This window comes from Marmota monax, unplaced genomic scaffold, assembly GCF_021218885.2.
Source record: "Marmota monax isolate L192 unplaced genomic scaffold, Marmota_monax_Labrador192_F-V1.1 WCK01_AAM20220418_F8-fsc00035, whole genome shotgun sequence".
Lineage (NCBI taxonomy): Eukaryota > Metazoa > Chordata > Mammalia > Rodentia > Sciuridae > Marmota > Marmota monax.
Window position 1 is genome coordinate 16,240,082 of NW_026691961.1, and position 8,858 is coordinate 16,248,939.

The 8,858-nt window shown below is 43.3% G+C and overlaps 1 pseudogene; it reads right to left on the minus strand.

Moving 5' to 3' along the window:
• Positions 1-319: 319 nt before the first annotated feature.
• On the minus strand, positions 320-1,626 carry LOC124080786 (eukaryotic translation initiation factor 4E-like; annotated as a pseudogene).
• Between the last annotated feature and the right edge of the window lie 7,232 nt (positions 1,627-8,858).

The window sequence follows — 8,858 nt, forward strand, 5'->3', positions numbered from 1 at the left end:
TGTCTAAAAGACAATTCACTGTACACATTTTATTTACAGTTTTGTACACTGTCTTAATATGAATGGGACCACTTTTCTACTTGAGCCATTTTTAACCAAAGCAAAATAACCTAAGTAATACAAAGTGTTAAAATACAGCATAAAGATACAAAAACAGACATACTAATTCTAGTTAGGAATGTAATTACGATGTTACATTTTTTTATAATCCACAATTATGTTTAGGAAATCACACAAACATAGATCACTGATTTGAATGAAATGCATAAATTTGTAGCAAAGTTTTGTAGTTACAAAAAACAAAAAAATTACCAAAGAATGCACAAAATTAATGTTTATTCCACCTTTGTGTCATATTCCTGGATCCTTCACCAATGTTACATGAGGAAAAACAAAAGCAAAACAAATGGAAAACTGAAATCAGAATCACTAATGTTATCAAGTAGGGAAACAAATAAATTAAAATCTAGCAGCCATCAGCAAAAGTACAGCAAAGATAATGCTGTCAAAAGAAACAAAGAAAATTGCTAGAAAACTGTATGCATCATACTCTTTCAAACCAGCAAAATATGCCCCTGCATAAAATGGAACATAAACTCAATTTTTTTCCTATTAAGGTATAGAAACGCAAATTCTTTTGAATATTGTGGATGGGTAAAACTTGTTTGTAATGGTAATTCTACTAAGCTAATACAGAATGGGCCAGGAACACATTCATGGATTCTGGGGATGATGTGGACTGTAATTCTTTGATTGGGATAGTGGACACTATAATAAAAATTAAAAAAAAAAATGAACACAGAAGTACAAGACTAAGGTGAATGAGACTTCTCTTATATCTGAGTAACATTTAGATGGAATCAAATTTAAATGCAGTCCACTCTGCTTTTGAAGAGGCTTTGGTTCAGCTCCCAAATCTCGATTGCTTGACGCAGTCTCCTATGAGAATACTCAGAAGGTGTCTTCTTAAACAACAAACCTATTTTTAGTGGTGGAGCCGCTCTTAGTAGCTGTGTCTGCATGGGACTGATAACCAATCACTATCTTTGGAGGAAGTCCTAACCTTTCCTTGTATACTCTCCCTATATGTGTAACAGCCTCTCTGTTTTCACATTCAGTAGTCCATATTGCTATCTTATCACCTTTAGCTCTAACATTAACAACAGCTCCACATACATCATCACTGTAGTCATCAAAAGATTCTCCAATAAGGGACAGCAGTGTCTCTAGCCAAAAACGATCGAGGTCACTTCGTCTCTGCTGTTTCTTCAATGTAATGAGCCATCTTCCGCCCCGTTTGTTTTTCTCATCTTCCCCCATAGGCTCAATACCATCCTTAAAAAAGTGAGTAGTCACAGCCAGGCATTAAATTACTAGACAACTGGATATGGTTGTATAGAGCCCAAAAGTCTTCAACAGTATCAAACTTAGAGATCAGTCAAAGGTTTGCTTGCCAAGTTTTACTTTTATCATTTTTAAAAAACCAGAGTGCCCATCTGTTCTGTAGAGGATGTTTTGTATAGTGTTCTGGGTTGGCAACCTCCTGATTAGATTCTGTTTTCTCCTCTTCTGTAGGTGGGGGATTAGGAGTAGGGGTGGTTTCCGGTTCCACAGTCGCCATCTTAGATCGATCACTACCCTACTTTTTAAAGCCAGGTCATTCTCACATTGCTCCTAGAGGGAAAATCCTGGGACTGAATCCTGGAGAAAAAAAATTCTAGTGGAATTCCTCCAACTCGACATCCATATGGCTAACGGTTCCCATCCCCGTTGGGTGGACATTGTTGACTCCCAGGCAGAGTACCTTATAGAAGGTGTGACACCTTGCAAGGAACACTATGTAAACTGGGCGCGTGGCAGATGCCTGTAATCCCAGCTGTTCGGGAGGCTGAGTGTGGGAGACCAACCTTGCATGTGACTGAGTCACTCTCTCCGGCTGGGTGCTGAGGCGCTCAGTCACAGAAATGTGGCAGAGCTTTCCCCACCCTTCTTGGGTGCGGGGGTCGATGTCTCGTGCATGGGTGCTACAACCCCATGGGTGAAGCTATGCTCACCTGTCCCTTTGTAACATAACCCCTTGCCCTGTTTAGGATAGAATCTTCCAGTGGCAGTGCCTTGTGTGTGTCCCCTTCTCTTACTGTGCCCTTGTGTGTGGCCTACCCAGGTGTCAGTCAATCTGCTGACAGTGGACATCATGAAGATAGACTCAGCCCTCTGAAACCTGACCCCTTGCCTCATTTGAATAGCTTCTCCTCAATAAAATGGGTCAGTGCGTGCTCTCACTCTATTCCTGTGGACCCTTGAGGTCAGAGGAGCCGTCCCAGTGACCCCAATGAAAAAGGTATTTGTGTCTCTTGTGTGGTTATTTCATGCAGCCCAGTTAGCCTGGTTTACCTGGAGTAGCCCCTGAGGCTTTTAGTCTCCAGAACAAAAACCCAGCCCTGAGGCAGGAGGATCACGAGTTCAAAGCTAGCTTCAGAAACTTAGCAAGGCCCTTAGCAACTTGGCTAGACTCTAAATAAAATATAAAACAAGGGCTGGGGATGTGGCTCAGTGGTTAAGCACCCCTGGGTTCAATCCCTGGTACCAAAAACTAAACAACAAAAAAACCTAAAAAACAAACAAACAAAAAAAAACCCCACAACACTGTGAGAGAGTGGTTCTTGTCCATACTGTTTGTAAACTGTTTCCTACATAAGTAAGGCATGCAAATCTTGAGGCACAGCTTGCAACTGCAATGTAATCACCTCATAAACACCTTGATGAATCAAATTGTTCTCTGTGGCAATAACTTTGACGGAGTATTCTTCAGTTCTACAGTGCGACTGAAACTCTGAGCTATGTGATTAACACAGCCACCTTCTTTTAGTCCCATGCCACCCTTTGCTTTTGATATGTTGTTTTTGAGCCTATTTCATAGAGTTCCTAGTAAGCAGAAGGAGAATAATATGAAATATCTCACTTTTTATCAAAAAGTGTGTTGATATACAATGAGAAAGGAAAAGTTGAGGTTGGAAGGAGACAGCCCAGCAAAGGTGGGATAATAGAGCCAGCTGCAAAGTCAATGCTGCATCTGAAGTGTCCCAACAACAGTTATTCTGCAAAAGCTACTGTAAATGACACTGTATTTTAAATTTCAGTGTCCATGGATTATTATTATTACAAGAAAACCCCAGACCCCTTTTAAAGGTTTTATGTATTTATTTGGCCCTATTATAGATTGAACCCAGGACCACACACAAGCTAGGAAAATGCTCTATGTCTGATGTCTTCCTGGCCTAGCAATGTGCATTCTGATCGTCTCTGCCAAAGCTGGGCAGTGGCAGTGAGCCCTGCACCCAGTCAACCCTGCCATCAGTGGGAAACAATGGACGCAGTGGGGCCTGCCTTCTGCTGGCCAGACGCTTGCTGGGCAGATTGGCTGCGTTGATGCATTTTCAATAATGTGGGTTTATTGGAATGTAACCCTGCACTGCAAGTTGAAGAGCATCTGGGTTCTCCATTTCTTTTCTTTTCTTTTTTAAATTTTTAAATTTTTCTTTTTGTAGTTGTAGATGGACAGCAGGCCTTTATTTTATTTGTTTATTTTTATGTGGCACTGAAGATTGAACCCAGTGCCTCACACTGCAAGGCAAGTGCTCTGCCACTGAGCTACAGCCCTAGCCCTGGGGTCTCCATTTCTTAGAGCATTTTTCCTTTTTATTTATTTATTTTGTGTTGCTGGGATGCTGGGGATTGAACCCAGGGCCTTGCATGGGCCAGGCAAAGTGCTCTACCACTGAGCCACAGCCCTGCCCCTCCCAGCACCATCTAAGATGGTCACTGTTTCTTTCTCCTTAATCCCTGAGAGCAGGAGTTTCCATCACTCCCTGCTGTGCCTTCACAGTCTGCGTGTGCCCAGGGCTTGGTAGAAACTCCATAAATACTGAATGAGTAAATAATCAGGATTCCTTTTTCTCAGATAGATGATAATGCCTAACTATTTTGATTCTTATACCTGGCTGATTTCGTGTTACATCTGGCTTTGTTTTGTTGGGGAGGGCATCTCTCTATGAAGTCCCAGAGGATCTCCTGTGCATGTGCTCAAGCCATCCTCCTGCCTTGCTTCCTGAGTAGCTGGGACCGCAGGTGGCCACCACCCCGCCCATTCATCCATATTTTGAAATTGTTAAGGTTGCAAGAGTATGTGTTCCTTATAGGAAAAGTAGACTGCAAAAGTCTCATGATTTTCAAATCTACATAAGATTAACCATTTCAATTATTTTTAAAGTGTACAGTACAGCAGCCCCGAGCACATTCAGGCTGTTGTACAACCATCACCACCTTTAAGTCCTGGATGGTTTTATCATTCCAAACTGAAGTTGTGGACTCATTAAGCAATAATTTCTGACCAAGAAAAACGTGCATAGTGGTGGCACTTACCTGTAATCCCAGCTACTCAGGACACAGAGGCAGAAGGATCGAAAGTTCAAGGCCAGCTAGGGCAACTAAGTGAGACCCTGTCTCAAAATTTAAAAACAAAGAAGGACTGGGATTGTGGCTCAGTGGTAGAGTGCTTGCTTAGATGGGTTCCAACCCTGGTACTGCAAAGAAACAACAAAACAAAACAAAAGAAAAACCCCAAACTAAGGACCCCCAATAATTCCTCTTTTCTCCCTGAGGGCCAGCTGCAGTTAACCATTCTTCTGCTGTCTCTACAAATTTGACTACCCTACATGTCTCATGTAGGAGGATTGCATGGTATCTGTCCTCTTGTGTCTGGTTTATTTCATGTAGCATAACGTCCTTGAGGCTCACCCATTTTGTAGTATGTGTCAGAATTTCTTTCCTTTTTTAAGACTGAATAATATTCTATGAATGAATGTAGCACATTTTGTTTATTCATTCAGCGATCCATAGACTTCTGGATTGCTTCCATCTTCTGACTGCTCAAACGAACAGTTAGCTATCACTGTCTACTTTGGGGTCCAAATATCTGTTCCAGTCCCTGTGTTGTAGGGACAAACGAGGCAAGGCACTGAAGATGGCAGAAAACAGTTTTATTTGGCTGTAGCCAGGTCCAGAGGGCACAGCTTTTGCTGTAATCAATTAATCCCCTGAACCCTGAGTTCAGGGAGTTTCAGAGTTTTATACCCAGCATGTAAGGGGAGGGGCTCAGAAGTTCACAGTCTGCAGAAGTTCACATAAAAGCAGCTTTTTCTTTCCCTGTTCTGGGCAAGTTAACCCTTCAAGGACAGCACCTGAGAAGGAGGGAGCTTCTTCTCCCCTTTCCTTCCTCCCTCTGCCAGCTGTTACCATGGAGCCCATTTGTAACTTATCTTGAAAATGTAGACATCTCTGTGAAGCCCCAGCTCAAGGCCAGAGGCCTTGTTTGCACATTTCTTCAAAGAACTATACTGGAAACGTTTGTGAACAACTAGTAAGGGGGAGTCCAGCACCTGGAGTGCTGCTCAATCTTCTCTGCTAGTGGCCAAGTGAAACAGGGTGACATGAATTTAGGAAGTTTATCTACATTGAACTCTTTTGCAGAGACTCTTTTGCTCACAGTCCTAAAATCAGCCATGGTGAAGATTTCTGGAAAAGCCCAGTTAAGACCGTCCTGTGGAGAGGGGGTGCCACTTCACCTGCTTTCAATTGTTTTGCATGTGTACCTGGAAATGAAGTTGCTGATTCATACAGTAATTCCATCTTTAACTTTTCCCCACCACACCCAGGGGAGAGGGGACTCACCTTCCAGGAAGGAGGTCCCCTCTAACCTGGGTGTCAGGGGGAGCTCCCCACTGCACCCAGGGTTGAGGGGACTCCCCCTCCAGGGGGGAAATTGGTCCATACCTTGGCCTTTTGATTCATTAGCAGACAAAACAGAAGGCCAACAATTAAACACACAAACAAGGGATCAGTGTGGGACACAGTGCAAGTGAGCTCCCCCGAGCCCTTCAGGAGCCATCCTCTTTCCCCACCTGGTGGCTGTGGTGCCACTGGAGCATTGGTGTGGTCTGCTCTCTGCAGAGTGTGATGTGTGGGGTCAGGTGTGTCCATCCTCTGGGCAGGGATGTCCTCTGAAGTCCTCCAGCCCCCTCCACCCTCTGGGCAGGGACATCCTCTGAACACCCCCCACATCATGGGCAGGGACATCCTCTGAGGTATCTGGCCACTGTGAACAGAACTGCTATAAGTAACTGCATGCTGTTACCTAGATGTGTTTTCGAGGCCATACCTATGTTCTTGGATCATGTGGTGACACCATGTCTAACTCTGGGGAAAATGGCCAGCTTTTTGATAGTGGTGAGCTGTTGTGCACTCCACCAGCAATGCCCGAGAGTGCCTGTGGCTGCTCATCATCTTCAAGGTGGATGCTGCACTTAAGGAAAGACCTTAGCAGCTTAGTAGATGTTAGTGCATCTCGGGGTTTTAGTTTGTGCTTTCTTCACGACAGGTGATGCTAAGAATCCTGTTTATGCTTCTTTGCCATCTCATACTTTCTTGAGAGTTGTCTGTTCAGATTTTACCCACTGGTTCTCTTATTGCTGAGTATCTTACTATGTTCTGGACACAAGTTTATTTTAGACACATGCTTTCCAGATGTTTCACCCAGTCTTTGACTTGTCTTTTCATTTCCTTAATATTATTTTTTGCAGAGTAATTTAATGCAATTCACATTATCAGTTTTGTCTTTCATGGATTTGTTTGGGGATTTTATTTAAAGCCTCATCATGAGACATGTGGTCATGCATGTCTTATAGAGTTTTGCAGTTTCACATTTTAAATGAAAGTCTATGGAGTATTTTGACAGGTTCTGGGGTCTAGATTTGTGCCTTCTTGAGGTGCATCTGTATCCTAGGTTCCAAAACAGCTTGCAAGGAATTTCACTGGGAACACACTGAATCTGCAGAGGGGTTTGAGATAACTTTATCTTAATTACATTGAGACCTGAACAAGGAATATCTCTGTATTTATTTATATTGCATTTGATTTCTTTTATTATTTCAAGATTTTCTGAAAGCAGGTACTTCAATTTTGGGGGGTGTTATTTTACATGTTAACACATTTAAAATTCTCTTATTCCAGTTTACACATTTCACTCTTTCCTCTACATGATTGCTACTATATAGGAAATCAGTGGAATTTTGTCTAGGGGCCGAGAACTTTGCAGCTTTCTATATCCATCCATTCTGATCAAGACATAGGATGGGCTCTATTTTTACAATTTTTTTTGTAGTTGTAGATGGACAGCATGTCTTTATTTTATGTATGTATGTATGTATGTATGTAATGCAGTGCTGAGGATCAAACCCAGTGCCTCACATGTGCTAGGCAAGAGCTTTGCCACTGATACAGCCCCCATACCTCTATTTCTTTTTGATTTATAAAATTATGACCAGAAATAATCAGAACTATGAATTTCAGAGCTTCACTGTTGACTAGCACTAGGGTGTGCAGAGGCAGCTCTGAACGCTGAGCATCCGGTGCCCTGCGCTGCCCATGGTGGCCAGCAGGGGGCGTGCATAACAACTTTCTCAGACCACCTGCTTTTGCGGGGTCATGTTCTGTGTCCTCTGCAAGTTTTCTTCTCCTGGGGATCCACATGGGAGATGCCACATTTGGGGATGCCTAGGGGCCCTAAGGTGAGGAGCAGATGTTCATTATCCTGGGGACCCACTTGGGGAGACATCATGGCCTGGGGATACCTGGGGACTCTGCTTATGGTGAGGACAAGAACTTCCTTACTCTGGGGACCTTCTTGGGGTGACATCATGACCTGGGGATGCCTGGGGGCTCTATCTAAGGTGGGGACCAGGGCTTCCTTATCCTGGGGACCCATGTGGAGAGACACCATGGCCTGGGGATGCCTGGAGGATATGTCTGTGGTGAGCACCACAGCTTCCTTCTCCTTGGCACCTACCCATGGAGACTCCACTGTGGATTCAGGATGACCCAGGTCCATGTGAGGAAAACACGAGGAAGAAGCTTCCTGTGCACTGCCTGTGTACTGAGGAAGAAGTCTGCCATGTCCTTTGCTTTCCCATTTAATATTTTAGTAGAACTTCTTTTACAACACTTTTCCTCACTGAGGCTTTGGCTGCTCATCATTATGTCACTTCAGTTGTTTTGTGTGGCTTGAGTGTATTTTGGGGAGAAATCCAAGGACACAGAAGAAACACAGATGGCCACTCAAGATGGTGCAGGGAGGGCCCAGTGCCTGGAGTCCCACTGGAGCCTGAGGGGAAGGGCTAATGTGCACCTCATTGCTTGCTCTTTTTCATGTTTTAATGACTAATTTTTCTTATAGGTTTAAGTACTTGAGAAATATTGAGAAGCTGATGTGTTAAAATTCAAAGTTACGTTAAGTGTAAATATTGTATTTGTGTTGGTTACAAGAAGAACCTTGTGGGTGGGGCTATAGATCAGGGGTGGAGTGCCTCCATCCCAGGCACTATGAGATAAAATCAAACAAAGAAGCAAAACACAGACTTGAAGATCTACAGTGTAAATTAACCACAAGTAAAGGACTTAAGATGTATTAATCCTGCATGCTCCTATTGGAACCTGATTTGTCTGTGTCTAAAATTTATTTTAAATAGCTGGAGAAATCTGTGTATTAGTTAGGTATTAGATATTAAAGAATTATGATTATTTTCAACTGTGGCTGTATTAAAGACTTCTTTCCATTACATGACTACAATTTTTTAGAGAAACTGGATGATGCTGGGGTTTGCTGGGTGAGTCTGTTCCCAGAGGGTTGGGCCCTCTGACAAGTCCCACAGTGGTGATGGCTTCCTGGGCAGTTTCTTGGCTGAAGTACCCATAATACTTGGGGTACCAGGGCCAGTAGCTCCTAGGGGCCACACACTGAGGGC